The following is a 15,862-nucleotide window of genomic DNA, read 5'->3' as shown; positions in this document are numbered from 1 at the left end:
TTCCTCAGAAAAAAACAGGACCTGTGTTTGCATTGAGTCTGGACATTAAAGGAGTTGTCGGCCCCACTTCAGGAATCTGGCCAACGACAATGCTAATGAGGCAACGAGAGCCAAAGGCAGCAGGTGAGCGGTTCACCTGAGCATCACTGGAACCTGCAAACGCATCAGGAAAACACCTCGGCGAGCGTCTGGCTGGGAGAAGAAACAAAGGTGTTTGCTTTTAAGAGTTGGAGAATCAGCTGATCACCAAGGGAGAACATCGTTTCAGCTGCTGCTACGCTCATTTGATCCACATTTGAAGGGAGTGGCCGGCTGGCTGGTGAGAGGCTCTCCTGGGATTGTGGTACTGACTGGTACAGCAATCACAGGCCAGACACCAGCAAAGGGCTGCAGACAACTTCAAATGCCTGTAGTGCAGTGGGACTTCAGGGGGACACACTGAAACTGTTATTACCAGCCTCAAAATGCTCTTTTTTCAGCTGGGCTGGGATCCAAAATGAGTCTTCAAGCCACCTTTGTAGATGTTCCTCCAACATCAGTGTTGATTTTTCTAACTGTGATATTGATTGGTGGAAAATTAGAGTCATTTAAAGTCACTGGTGTGTTTAATTTGGAGCAGTTGGACATAAAAATGTCCCCCAGAGGAAAAAGAACAGTTCTCTACAGTATTAATTTATTGTAAATTCCAGCTGACTAACTAAAAGTCGAGCAAGCACAACGTTCGAACAACAACGGAGTAATTTTGCAGCAATTTGAATGCTCATGTGATAAATTCTCACACAGCAAAAGCAAAAAGCGACTAAAGTTTCTGCGACTCGACTCACCGTCGCTGATACCGTCTGAGTTTCAAAGGGATTTTTTTTTTTTTACATCTTCTGCTTCACTTTTGACCCTTAAATTGGGTCCAGCTGCTGGAATCTCTGAACTATTTTCCCCTTCCTCTTTCTATCTGCTGAGAGTGAGTCCATGAGGGTGAAGCGTGACGTAGGTGGAGATGGCATGCACAACTATTTAACATCACAAACAACCCCGGACTCCTCCCAAAATACGTGTGCGACGGCGACTCTGCGCCTCGCAGACACGGGGGCCCGCATAATGTCGGAGGATATAAACCATTCTCTCCACCTAGCGTGAAGCACAGAAAGAAGGCCTCTCTCCTTACAACTCCCTGGAGCTGAAATGGATAAAGGCCGTCACACGCAGAGGGATTTCAGACATGAAAGCTGAAGAATTTTCATGCGTTTCAAATCAGTTTACAGCCTCTTTTGTCTCCTGGAAAATGGTTTCATATGAAAAAAGGAAAGAAAAAAAGAAGAAAAAAGAAGGACGCTGTGCAAATGGAGCAAAAACTGGCACAGGATCTGGCGAGGTCAGCACCGCCTTGGCGTGTCTGGCTGCTGTTGTAGGCAGGATGTTCCACAGTGAAGGTTTAGGGTGGCTGTTGTAAACCGAGCTGCTCCTTCATTGCAGGAAAAATAAACAGAGGGCCGGGACTGAAGAAAGTCCTGAGCACAGTGAAGCGTGTGTTATTCAGTTAGCTGACACATTGTTTTAGAAATAACAGTCTGAGAGGCTGCTTTCCGGGCTCGCGCACGCGCTCGCGCGCACACAAACACACGGCCTCTCTCGCATGTGCGCATTTTTATAAGTCCTCTATCGCCCTTTTCATTCCCTCTCGGAAAGCTCTCACACAAGTTCCCCGCAGGACGCCGCTTCCTCCGCACCGCTGTGCTAACATTGTTTCTGGACGGAGGATGGAATCAACCACTCTCCTCTCCCGCTCAGCTTCCAGTCCTCTATCATTCCTCCTTACAGCGGGCCCCGTCCAAACACCCAGCTCGCCATCCCTCTCTTGTCCAGATGACTATTTTTAGCCGCAGCACTGCTATTCTGGAATTCGTTGCTGACTGGCTGCTGCTGCTGCTGCTGCTGCTGGGTGTCTGGGCGGTGATCTCTTCTGGAATGTCTGGCCTACTCTCAAACCACTCCAGAGTCCCAGGGCAGGGTGGATGGCTTGGGGCTCTGATTACAACTCCGCCGGCTGTAGCAGGAACATTTTCTCTCTTTTATAAGTGAAGTGCTTTGTAGTATCTGTTGTCTTTTGTTTCTGTTTTTGGGTGCCCACAATTTTAGACCCATAGACGACGAAACAATTCTTGACACCGCAGCCGGGCCATTGCTGTGACAGATTTCAGTGTGACTTGTAGTTTCATTGAGAGTAATCGCAGTATTTTCTATGTATTACACTCACCTTCAATTTGGGATGGAGAAAATAGTGTTGGGTTGAGGAGTGGAAGGTTCTGGGTTCAAGTCCCAGAGGAGACAAAACTTGGGAGGTGTTCTGGTAGTAGTGGGCAGTTCCAGAACACCTTCAGTGGTACCTTTAAGGGAGGAACTGAGCCCTTGTGTGCTCACATAGGGTCTTGGATAAACCGGCGACTCATTCAGGGGCGTGCTTGCTTCGCCCATATGCAGCTGGGATAGGCTCCAGCATCCTCCCCGTGACCCCGACGGGGATAAAGCAGGCAAGAAAAAAGAAAACAACATTGGAATGCAATTCTGTCTTTGAGTACCGATGCGCCAAGTTACAGTTTCTCCCTCTTTTAGCTTTGTGTTTGTTGCATACGGACAAACCCGGCTCTTTAGACCACACTGGGCAGGCAGGGGTCCAAAGACGGGTAATAAACAGTTCAAGTCATCTTTCTTGTGACAAGTGTCACCACAACGTGGGAGGAAGTAGCGATGCTGTGGGGTTAATTTGGCAGAGGGGTTGCTTATCTGTTTAGTAGGATGTTATAATTCGAATCTCTATATCTGGAAGCAGTAAATCAATAATCAGATCTCAGCCTGTATCATTACTCTACAAATGATTGAGGACTTTTAGGCTACAGTGTCACATATGCTACAGTATGTATGCATAATACGTACCGTCACCTTAGCAACCACTACACTGAGCTAAGATCCTCAGTGGTTTTACGAAACCCAGCTGTCTTTTTGCGACAGCCAATATGAACGGCATCAATCTTACACAACGAAATCACTCATGGTGGTTAAAATGTGGTTAAGTCTCCGGAAATTTAATGAAAGTCAGTGCAACGCAGCCCTGCTTACATGTTTTGTTGTATTTGTGTGCGATTGTGTGTGGTCCGTGAAAAGAAAATAAGCAGGACTAATGGGAGGTTTTTCCTGTCTTGGATAAGGCTTTAGGGGTTTCAAAGCAAAATTGTTTGCAGTGGAGGGAACACCGTCCAAGCCCACCTGTTGCTCATGATTGCAAAGATCCGCTTGAGCTGGGCCTTGTCGAGAGACATCCTGCAATATGCCACTCAAGACTCATTCATTCCGCAAGATTGCAACACAGCAAAGACACACAGCTGCACTAGCTTGATTCGCTAACAATGCTGACAATATGCCTGTTCCCGCTGGTCACTCCTATAAACTCTGTCTATACATTAACTGAATTCACAGGACATATAGGATACGTGTCTCCACCCGTCCTTTATGCGACCGAATGCCAACGAGAGTTCATCCGGAGTGGGAGTGGTTTCCCTCAAGCTGGGTGATTAGTGCACGAACAGGAGGGTGTAAAAACAACACGGCGGGAGGCAGCCAACTCTTTTCAATCGTGCATTCATGCAGCCGTTGCCTCTTCAGAAGCCTAAAGGATGAAAGGCTTCTAAGGCATGTAACCCTTTCACTGTAAATCAACGGGCTCTGCGTCCTGCAAATCCTCGAGCCACAGATAAGAATTTCCATCACAAAACATCTTGTTCTCGTTAGGATTAGGATGTACACAGGAAAGTATGAAAAGTGAACAGTCAGCAATGCGAGCAAGGATGCAGCTAATTGGCTTTGGCTCCGTATAAAGGAATGTGGGTCTCGCTCCAGTATGGTGGGGCCGATTCCCGGGCCGTTGAAAGGGGAGAACAGAGACGGGAGGAAGCCAGACAGACGCTGTGGCCGGCCTGTCCAGTTAACTCGCCAGTCAGGTAATTAAAGAGCCCTCAGCACAGAGCGAGTGAGCTGTCGCGCCCGTCGAGTGAGAATGGGCCGGGGAGCAAAGTTGTTCTTGGCCAACGCTCAGAGATGTGTGGACCGCCTGCCCTGACATCTAATCCCTCGGCTTCGGGTTCTTAGCAGTGGTGAAATATAGTAGAAAAGTGGATGGATGGATGGATGGATGGATGGATGGATGGATGGATGGATGGATGGATGGATGGATGGATGGATGGATCCACCAGCTGGGGCCCATTCGTCTGGTTTCCGCATGTGTCTGCTTCTCCTTTTTATGGGTCAGTGTTTCTGTGATTAAAGTTTCTTTCCCTCCCTCCCCTCCCTCTGCTTTTCCTCTCTTTTTCCATTCATAGCCATTTTCCTCTCCGTTTTCTAATTTTGCCTGGTGTTCTTCATGTAAATTTCAGTAGTCTTGAGAAATGGAAGTGGGAAACTGCCAGATAGCCTGATGCCACCGTACGGCTTTAGTTACCGACAGGAAGGAAAAAAGAAAAAAAAGAACTCCGTCTGTGTTATTACACTGCTGCTACACTTTGTCAGGTATTTTTAGTTTAATCTTTTTCACAGGCTTTTATCTGTGCTAGCCGGCAATCGTCTATCCTTTCAGTGATTGATAAATCCTCGGGTGTGGACTCCTTCTTTCCTTTTCCTCCGCTATTCTCCAGACGTCCCCGTTGTTTCACACGGGGGGGGGGGGGGGGGGGGGGGGGGGGGGCACATAATCAATTATGTGTTTGAATTTTGAGAAGGGAATCTGTGTGGGATCTGACGGTTGCCAAATCACTTTATGATCAGAGTTTGGGACAGGGCATTAGAATATGACCCCCTCCCCCATATTTCCCACTCACTTTATCAGTTTGAATGACCATAGTTCCACCACTGATGTTTCAGCAGCTTGTCATTCATCATAATCAACTAGACCTCTCTGAACCTTCACAGCGCGCTGATAACCTGCTAGTGAAGCCTTCCTCAGCATTAATCCCAGCCAGGGTGGTCCGTCCGATCTTGTCTCTCTCTTTTAAAGAGGTTTAAAAAGAACAACACCTCCCAGGAGTGCGTGGAGGCCTGACATGTGCTATCCCGTTACAGGCCACCTAAGGCACGGCGGTGCACATAAAACAATGTGAGACACATGGTAATGAAGTGCTAACCACTGAGGTAATCACTCCAAGGGCAGTGACCCTTTATCACTTCCTTCTTCCTCTCCACCATTCCGTGCTCACCTGCTTTTACTTTCCCAGTCGATCTCTGACGTGAGATTCCACCAGATAGATGGATGATCTTCCGCTGCCAAGTGTGCTGGTGGGAACGAAGACTGTGGGGAAGTTGTGGTTCTCCTTCTGATGATGATGGGGTGGGGGGGATTGAGAGCGGGAGGATGGATGCGCTCTTCTTGGATTGATTTAGGAAAAGAGGAACATCCCAGACTGATAGCGAGCTCTGTATCGCCTGCCAAAAAAAGATGGGTGGGGAAATTCTTCTGGAAGAGAGTCCAATATCAAATGGCAGCGTACACTCCCCAACTTCAGGTGAGCCCTGTTGGAGGCTCATTTGCGGAGACATTTTGGGGGGGTCCATTCCAGGCACGTTTTCAAACCTCCCTTTGGCAGATGTTGTGTGTTGGTGGGGGTCAGCTGGTGAGACGTCAGCAAAAGGTTCTCTTCATGAGGCATCTGGGCCATTTTTGACTTGCGTGCGTGAGCTTGCGTATGGTTTTATTTCTCCCCTCTTTCTTTCTAAAAAGCAAGGAACCGTTAAAAGAAAACAAATAAAAAATCGGACCGCTTTGAAAATGGATCTGGCCCAGCAGCCCTCCGCCACTTCACTTGTACAAACCTGATGATAGCCTGTATCCCTTTTCAATGCGTGTGTGTGCAAGTGTGTGTGTGAGGAGCCGAGATAAAAAAGGTGGAGGGAGTGTTGCTTTAAAATAAAACCCATTTGGTTGCTGATTGATTGAAGGTTCCCATCGCTGTGTAACATGTGAATGTTAAAGGGGAATTAGAGTTAAATGGAACACTGGCAAAAAACACCAAAAGTTGCCGCATTTTATTATTGTTTTGAAAAAGAACTCCTAATCTATAACACATTTTTAAAAGGATCACCCCCACCACTCAGTTTTATCACCTCTTCTTGCCATATTATCCACTAAATGACAGATAACCACTGGTTTAATTGTAGTTCATTGTTTCGCCTTTCAAAATTGATGGTGCGGTTCATCGGCATGTGAACACGAGTCTTCTTTTTCATAGTTTACTGGTTTCATAATGCAGCCAACGGTTTAAGTGACAATGACACGCTGTGAAATCACCCCCCTATCCTCAGCAATAAAAAAGGCCTATTTGGTTGTTGTCCCAAGATTTTTTGTGCAAAGACAATGTCCCCTTTTCATCATTTGTCTGGAGGACATACCAGGTACTGTTTTCAGCCGTTCCCAGTTTGGACTGTAAGACAGATTTTTACAGTGTTTACAGTGGGTGGTTTTTGGTAGTTTTGCACTGTTGTTCACCACAAAATCATGTTTTTCTCATAAAGTGCTGACTGAAGGCATAAAGTTCAGGGGGGTGATTGGTGTGCTGGCTCATCTCTGTCGTGGATCTGTGATCTTCCATGCATTTCATCTGCATCCAGCTCTTCCAGCGCCTTGAAAAAGACTAAAACCGATTCTACCATCAGCCGCCTCCTGAGCTGCTGTAGCGTTTCCCAGAATCGCGGAAAAACTTTTCCATCAGAACGCACAAAGCTGCCAGCATCAAAGACGGTATCAGACGCGTATCTCCCACACGTCTCCGTCTCAAAAGCGCTTGATGGTTCATACGCTAACAGCGCGCTGTGATGTGAGCTATGACCTGGGAAGGGTGGGAAAGATTAGTGCACTGACAGACATTCCTCTCAGCTGATGTCAACGTTATGTCGCAAAATATGTTCAATATGATGTTTCAAACCAAAATATGAACCCCCAGGCCACGTGAGAACTGATATGTTTGGGCCAGGGTGGTCCCCAACTGGCTAACCTGGAGGTCAGAATCATAACTCCTGAGGTAGAAACTCCTTTAAGGCTTCTCCAAGAGAACACAGCAAAGGCGAGAGGTGGATCAAGAAGCCTCGCTGGCCAGACACGTGGAGGCGTTTGGTCCAGCGGCTCACTAGCCATGGGGCCACATTCCAGACATTCTACCCTCTGACAGGGACATTTACAAAGGACAGATGTCCTCCTTGCAACCTGTGTGGCGGAATGAGGGGATCTTTGAAGCCATTGTCTGCACTTGCAGACTCACTGTGGTTTGATGTGCAGTGAATCACCATGAGTTACTGCCGCGTTCATCCTTCTCCAGGTCACCAGAAGTTTATTTAGACTTCTCATCTTTAAGCGAGGGAGAGATAATATTAGGTACTGTGGGCGCAGCGGCCTGAAGTTTCAAGGCCAGGTCATCACTGGGAGAAAAAACACTACTTTATGTAAGCATTGGCCTTCCATAAAGCCACTAAAGTCAGAGTTTATAACAAATGCTACGGTTGCTCATCGTGTAAATAAACAGCTGTCCGTTCGACACAACGGAACTCGATGAACCGATAAATTGTCAGTGTGTTTGTAGCCTGTGCAGCCAATTAAATGAGGCCAAACTGGCACTTTCTTGCTTGGCAGCTGGATGCCTAATGCTAGCTTGGCTCCCAGTGTTTCTCACATAACTTTGATTTTACTGCCTGGCAAAAGCTTTCAACTCTATCTCTACCATTAAATATCAGAAAAAGGAAGACATTTTTTTTTTTTGTTAAAGAGACAGTAATATTACAGGGATAAAATAATGTGATGATTCCCTTGATTAATTGAAGAGCAAATCAAGGATACTGATTGAGAAAAGTTGAGAAATCTCTTGAGATTTGGCCTTAGAGGGTGACCCCTGAGTTCCGCCAGGTGCTTACAGTATTTAGACATGGTATTTCCCTTCAACTGTTTAACCAGAAATGGCTGTTTTATCTGGAACCTTGTCCGAGTTAGGCAGCTGCGTAAACAAAGGGAGCAATTTCGGTGCATGCGATGCAAAGGTTCCAAGGCTTCCTCCGCCACTTTTGGCTCCCAGCTAAATGTCAGTAACAGTCTAAAGTTCCATTTCTGATCCAGTTTCCCTCCTGGGGAGGGACAAGTTTCACAGAGAAAGACAATCTCTCTCCAATTAACCTCTACCTCCTGCGGACGGATACGGATGCTTTGCGTGGCACGTGTGGCGAAAAGCAAGCCTCCTATCTCCAGTGTAAACACCGCAATTACCGGACTGCCTTTTTGCTCCGAGCCAAAGAGACTACAAAGGGCTTTGTCTCGGCGGCAGTGCGTGTTTGACTTCCTCTCCCACACATGATTTGTCTCTCAGCCACACATGACCATGGCTGCAGCGGCTACTTCCTGCACAAAGGCCGAAGTGGCTGAAGGGGTTAAAAGGGAACCCACCGACCCACATAAACAAGCACTCTCATTCATGGCCTCTGTTACTCCCTCATTGCTGAAGCCTGACTCACAAACATTCAAACACCACTGAAGAGCCCTCCTCTTTTCCTCTTCCAACGCCATCACACTCCTTCTCCCACACAATTCACTCACTCCAGAGAAGCTCTTTCTTGTATCCTCCCCGGCATTCACACCCTGTCACCCCATGCACACGGAATCATTCTACACACAACACGTCTGTGTACACACTCTACACACATACACCCGGGAAGAGGGAGAGGAGGTCAGCATAACTCTTCTCTCAAGAATGCAGGAGAAGTTTATGTTGCTATTGGAAAGGGAGAGAGGCATCTTGTGTGAGCTCAGATGAGCAATTATCCTTTTCAACGTGCTTTTCCTGGGAACGTGCCTCCCACCAGTATTCCTCCTGGTAGCCGCAGGAATACGGCAACATTTTCACTAAACGGGTAAAAGTTGATCAGTCACTCCGCAGGAATGTGTTATTTTTACCGTGACTATTTTTACCTCTCCCAGTAACAACACTGCACTTGCACACATAAAAGGGGGTTTTGAGGCGCTTTTACGTGGCCCCTGTTAACGGTGGATAGGGCAGTTGCGGGGGCCTGCTTCGTTTATGGTGCCCGCTGGCTAAGATGTGGTGACATTACATAAAGTAATGACATAACGTAGAGTAAATGAGATGTTATAGGCCAGCAGAGATCGAAACAAAAACAGAACTAATGGAGGCGTCTGTCTGCGGAGATTAATGAGAGTTACAATCTGTGTTTGAAGAGGCTGACTTTACTGTAAATCACAGTTTACCGGCTAACCAATTATTTTAATATTGAGTTTAACGCGCTGTGTAAACATCATGGCTTTAATCTTAAATGGGTTTCTCCATAAAACTAATAATCTGCAGTATACAAACCCAAATATATACCTTTATTCCATAGAAGTTTGCAAATATAGCTCAAGAAACCTCAGAATTAGAGACCAGTTTGATCTTTTTCCAGTCCAGATGCTGAGATAGATACCTGAGCGTTTGGTATAGGCCAATAATTAGTACCATTGCAATCCCAGTCCCACTGAGCATTGGATTTACTGCTTGAAAAACACTGCAAAAAGCTAAAAATAATGTCATTTCTTTCAGTGTAAATAAATTGCTATTGAAGTCCCTCCTCAGCACCTGAGAGGGACTCACATTTTTCCTCCACCTTCACAGTCCCTGAGAACAGAAGTCTCCCTTTGAGGGTTAAACTTTGGGAATGAAATCCTTCAGGCTCACTACAGAGGAGATTTTGTCAGCTGGGTGTGCTGGTGGGGTGCCAGTGAATGTGTCAGCAGAAAAATGTGTGAAAATCCCAAACCATTTCCCTCAAGAGTAGAGGCTATCACTCTGATCCTTAAATTAAAACATGTTGCAAGAAGAATGTGAAAGAACTTGCATATCAGTGCATGTACATACAATACCAAGTACATCTAGATTCCATTTAAAAGCTCATTGAATTGCCCTAGATGAGGTCTGCATGTTTGTGTTTGTGGAGGAAATATTGCTTTTTTGTCCTCTCCTCTTCCCCCGCTTCCCCTCTTCCTCCCCCTGACCATGTTTTTTAAAGATGGTTGGCAGACAGCGCTCAGACAAAATCCCCTTTGACAGGATGGGAGCCCTTATTTACTTTGCAGATAAGGATTGTGGGTAGTGGAGGGAGCGAGATGTGCTGGCATGTTGCTGCGTTTTCGGGAAGCTTCTGGGATGTCTGTGATAAGAGCACATTGTTGGGGTGGAGGTGGGGTGGGGGGGTCTAAACAGCCAAAGATTAAGTTGGATTTAGTGGCTTCAGATGTGATGGTGCAGATTACAGAAGTGCACAGCACATCTCCACTTTCTCCCACTTAACCCAGCAATATTAACATTCTTGGGTGTTTTCACCTGCCAGAGTCTATAGAGTGGTGGAATCGTGCCCACGCACGAGCGATTCTCAGCTGTCACGAGGTTTCATCCTGTTTACCCGTCATTCATCATCGCTCCTTGGGATCTGTCCAAACAGAACGGGGTCACGCAGCAGAAAACAGGCAGATCCTGGATGGGAGAGAATGAAGGTTTTGGAACTCTGGGAGTGTGTGCGAGACATGTAAGAGTATAAATCATGATTAATGCGAGACTCGCGGAGGATTTAATGAAATTTTTAACACAAATTAAAATGACAAGTCAGTTCCTGAGAAGCAGCTAAGATCTGTAGGAAGCTGGCAGAGGCCAAACAATGTCACCATAGCAACAAAAGCCTAAAGTTAGAAAGGAGTATAAATATGATCTTTGATTTCAGATGCTTTAAAGGGTGATTGAAAGTGATCTTCAAAATAACAACGTGCGTGTTGACAGCAGGTTCATGCAGGCACGACTGAAACCCTCACATCTCCCTAAATCTGATCCGTCTGACATCAGCCCTCATTAGAAACTCTTGGATTTCTTTTCATTTTGCTGATACCGCATAACTTCCCTGGATGTTTCTCGGCAGAAATCATAACCCATTAATTTAACGGCCCAATTGGGTCATCGAATGTGGAGCACGCTGGCCCTGAAATCGCTCAAATGGGTTCCCAAGTGAGACAATGGGTTTTAAAATCCTGATAGCCTGCTCCTCCCTGCCTCCTCAAGGATGTTAAACATCACATCATCTGGATTACACCGACTTGAAGCATCCCCCAGTTATGATGCCTCCCATCTGTAGAACAGACTTCCTGAACAGCTGAGCTCTCTGAAGGCATCAAGTAGGCTTTGAAAACAGTATTGTTGACTTGCTTCAAATACGCTATTGCAGGCATCAGTTTGCAGCCTGTTGGAGCCCAACAAAAGACCTGTCAGAATCGGAGTACGCATTGATCTTCTGAGGGGGGTTAAGAAGGCACGACGTGGCGCGGCTGTGCCTGAGGTTCACTGTGTGAGTGAGAATTACAGCTGTGTGTGATCGCTGTAATTACAGAGATCGGAATCTTCTCTCAATTTATCATCGCTCGGCAATAAATCATATCGCTTAGCGATATGACTAATGAGTGTGTCAGGAGGGTGGGTGTAGATACAGGAGAATCCCAGCCAAGCTCTTTTATTAAACTTATGCATTTTATCTTCTGTGGATTTAAACATTATTGTGCGTACTGTAAAAATGGTGAGGTTTAAAATCGCTCTGGAAGCGGCTGAGATCTGAACCGCACCTTTATTTTTACAGCTCACCCCCACGTGCAGTCAGCACCGGGGCGCGAAGGTGTTGGAGGTTTTCAGACGAGTCACGTGCCGTCCAAACATCTGAAGTCTGCTCACCGCAGGTTCACTCATCTGCCTCGTTCTGCGTCCTCCAGACAGTGTCTCCTCCTCTTCCTCTCTCATCCATCCGTCAGCATTCACGACACGCTCGTCACGCCTTGCTGGATTCAAGATTAAAACAAAAGGCTTTTCAGTCGTCTCAAACAGCCCGGCCAGACCGACTTTACGCCGATTCCTGTTGACAGACAGGGTGAGCAGCAGAGATGAAAACTCCTGCGAAGGATCTTCTGTCGGAACTCCAAAGCATGACTATCGTTACAGCGAGGCGGCCATCGTACCGACAGCACAGATCATTTCCATGCTGCCCCACCAGACTCCACGATGCATTCTTGCTGCAGATTAAATAAATAGAAGGGGTGAGAGTGCGGAAGGGGAAGCTATAGCGGGAGGTTTATTTATCCCTTCAAAACAAATTACTGTTTCCATTTCACAATGGAATCAAAATGCAGAGGGTGCGTTTGGTCAGCAGGGTTTCATTAACATCAAAGTCAGTCAGGTGCACGTCATAGTCAACAGATCAGCAATTTTTCTGCTTTGGCATCACGACCTCCATTTGATGGAACTTACATAATCGGGCCCTGTGACTCTGTGTGGATGTTTGAGGGGGATGATTATGCTGGTGAATGTTCCTATAAGCTACTGTATGTTGTTGACACAAGGTCAGCAGACCCTGATGGAAACAACAGCTTCATTTGGCTTTTGAGAAGTGCCTTTCTCTTCTGTTATATTATTGACCGGTGTTGCAGGCATCATTCGGGAAAAGGAGCTTTAATTTGGTGAGTTCTCACAGCGTCCGCCAATCAGTTAATGCCAATTATTTTTTTAAATCATGTGTTACAATGAAATTGGTGCATTATTGAAAAAATATGTTCTTTTCGACCACACAGTTAATTGTAACTGCCTGTGTGTGCGCGTGCATTTGGAAATAAATGTGTCTGCATGCGTGTGATTATTCAAAACACACAAAGCAAGACTCTAAAACAAAGCCAGAAGCGATCCAATCTGGCCATTGCTCTGTGTGTCAAAGTGACAAACGATTTCTCTCCTTGTGATCTTCGGGGCAGCATTCCTCCCTTTCCACAAGCACATGTGACCCCATCTTCCTGTTTCTGTTAATATACTGTCTTCTTCTGGATGGATCTTTTATCCCCTTCCAAATGTATCAGTTCCTCACCCTTGTTCCTCTGCGGTTGGCTCTGCGTGTCGTGTCGTGTGGCTGTCTTTCAGATGTCTCCCGAAGGTCTCTATAAGCAGCAGATGGCTATTGCAAGGCCTCTGCAAGTATGCGGAGCTCAAAAAAAATCGAGATCATGTGATGGAGTAACACCCAAGGGACGGCATAGGGAGAGAGTGATCTCATTACTTTTCCACACAAGTCACCTCCCTTGTTTAGGCTGCGTAAATCTGAAAAAGAAAACAGATGCTGAAAAGATTTAATGTGGAGTTGGTGAAGAGCCGGGGATGGGAATTCTTTTTGGTGGTTGCGCCCTTTAGCCAGACCCACACGGTCTCACATTAACAGACCTGTTTCCACACTGCAGATGCAACGTGCCATTACACATCTGGCAGAATGCACCACGGGCGCTATTGTCAATGGCAGCAAGTTCTTATAGTTCATTTAAGGGACCAGTGTCTACTCACTGAACTAATATTAGAACACTGGACCATAAAGAAGAGATTTTCCATTCATTCAAGTATAGGAGTCAGTTTGACTCTGCTGCCAGATGTCACGTCACCGCCTTCGCTACAACCGTAAAATTTTATTGATACCATTTTTTTTAAGGCGAGCGGGACATAATTTATGATTTTCCATTTGAAAAACCCAACTAATTTTTCCACAAAAACAGGCTGCAAACCTTGAAAGACTACCAAAGCCATCTGATCCCATCCAGTTAAACCATTCAGATTATACAGTCTAGGGAAACAGGTGGACGTCAGTCTGTCGCGGATTTCTGTGTTTTCATCCAGCGGAAGACCAAATTTTGCGATTATGACGTTACAAAATGCTTTCTAGAAAGGTTCAAAGAACATTTGTTTGCAGGTTGTAAGTAACACTGAATTAATTAAACCATCACAGCAGATTTTTACTGCACTGCAGGCGACGCCCAATATCTGAGTACATGTTGATTATGTGTCGCGCTAAAAAATGAAGGATGCATCTTCCATTCAACCCTGACAGGGGAGGGAATAGAGTTTTACTACACACAGTAGTTCATGGACACACACAGCTTACATGCAAATGTAATCATTGAGGGAGGGTGTCACACAGGAAGTATCCCATTGTTTGTGGTATATCAAAATTGAATAAACTAGTGTCGTATTTAACAGTTTAAACGTGACTATACTATCTTTTTTTAAGCAAGCACAGAGAAAGAGAACTATTAAGCTGTAACCCCCCTGAAGGGAAAACAGTGAATCACTCTGGGATGATTTTGTTTCCGTTGTTAGTGCCACATCACCATTTCTGCAAGAAAACTACATTAGGAATGCAAATATTGTCTGAGGTCGACTGTGACACCATCTGGCTTTTATTCGCCAAAATCAGCTCTTCCAGGTTTGTGCATCCGTGAAGCCTCATCTTAGCCTTTCTTCCTTGATTTGGCGACCACCTGTGTGCCCACATGAGGTCATTCCATCTTTGATGTGGAGTTTTTTGGAATGGCTTCTCGTAAGTGGGAGCTCCTCAACCCGCTTTGATCGCTCTTTTGCTTTAAGGTGATGGAACAGTGTTTATGCAGTACTGTCTACCACCATTCTCTTCACAGCTGGCCTTCTGTTTCTCCCTAAAGCTTTGTCCTGAACTGTGAGAGGTTTGCTTGGTTCCTCTGACAGGTAAATCCTGACCTTGAACGACTGTACAGAGCCCGATCCACCAAGCCTTTATCTCTGTCTGTCACCACCAGTCTATGATGGCCGTGAGCTGAAATGGTTTCTAGCCAATAGACAGGTAATCTGACTGAAGTTGGGGGGCGCGGGCATGCGTGACTTTCGTCTTCACAGGCCGCCAAACTGTGTTTACACAGGGGAACAGAAAAACATACATGTGCACTGACAAGTGGAACTTTCATGTGATGTAATGTTGAGTTAATGGGTAAAACAAGTGTCCCAGTGTGTGAAAACGCGGCATGTGTGAGGCACCTTCAGCAGCTGTGAAAGCCACACGCGTGCTGCACTTGTGCACAAGTACAAAGACATACACAAACCACATGTTAGAACAAGAAACAAGTGCCCGGGTTCCACACAGCGCTGGAGGCGAGGAGAAGACTCAAAACCAGGACTCCTGTGTTGACACATTGTGAATAAGGTGTTAGAGTTTAAGGTGGGCAGGAACAGTCACCCACACACCTGCATATATTGAGTTACCGGCACTCTTTTCTCTTTATCACCCCCTCCCAAAAACCCCCACTGTTGGCTCTTGGCTGTTTTTTTGGAGACAAACACTTGAATAGGTCTGTGTTCTCCAGCAAAGATGGGAAGTATCTATGCATGCAAAGCCCCTATTCATCATTTTCAGTCAAACTGTGTTGTCTGGCCAAACCCCAAAAACCTTGGAGATGAACCATTGAACTCCTGTAAAAGGAGTCATCTCTTTGCCATGGCTCAGTAAAAAGAGTCACTGCACTTAAAGTGCGACTAATGCCCCCACTCCAAGTGAAGCAAAGCCCCTGTTGGCTGAACACAATAGACTCTGTCACTGCTTGTAGGTAAATGATGGGGTTGTTGTCAGTGGAGGAGATGCATATGAAAGGAATGCATGTTAATATATGTTTTGTGTCAACAGAGAACTGTTTCTTTGGAAAAATTGAAATACAATTGTGAGTTTGTGGGGATTCTGGTTGCATGTGAAGCAATACAGAGATGTGAATCCATCACATGAAAATCATACATTGATGGTGTGTGGGAAATATTAGCAGGATGCTAATGGGTAATGCTGGTGTTTTCGTCATGACAAGTTTCCTAATTTTCCCATGAATCGTGTGTTGCTGGAGTTAATTCGGCAGTGCAAAGGAAATATTCCGGCCTCTTCCACCCCGATTTCTAAATTTTTCTTTGGGCTTTTGGAGTGCAACACCGCAAAAACCATG

This window comes from Takifugu flavidus, chromosome 13 (assembly GCF_003711565.1).
Source record: "Takifugu flavidus isolate HTHZ2018 chromosome 13, ASM371156v2, whole genome shotgun sequence".
In the NCBI taxonomy this organism is placed as follows: Eukaryota; Metazoa; Chordata; class Actinopteri; order Tetraodontiformes; family Tetraodontidae; genus Takifugu; species Takifugu flavidus.
This window is presented reverse-complemented; position numbering follows the sequence as displayed.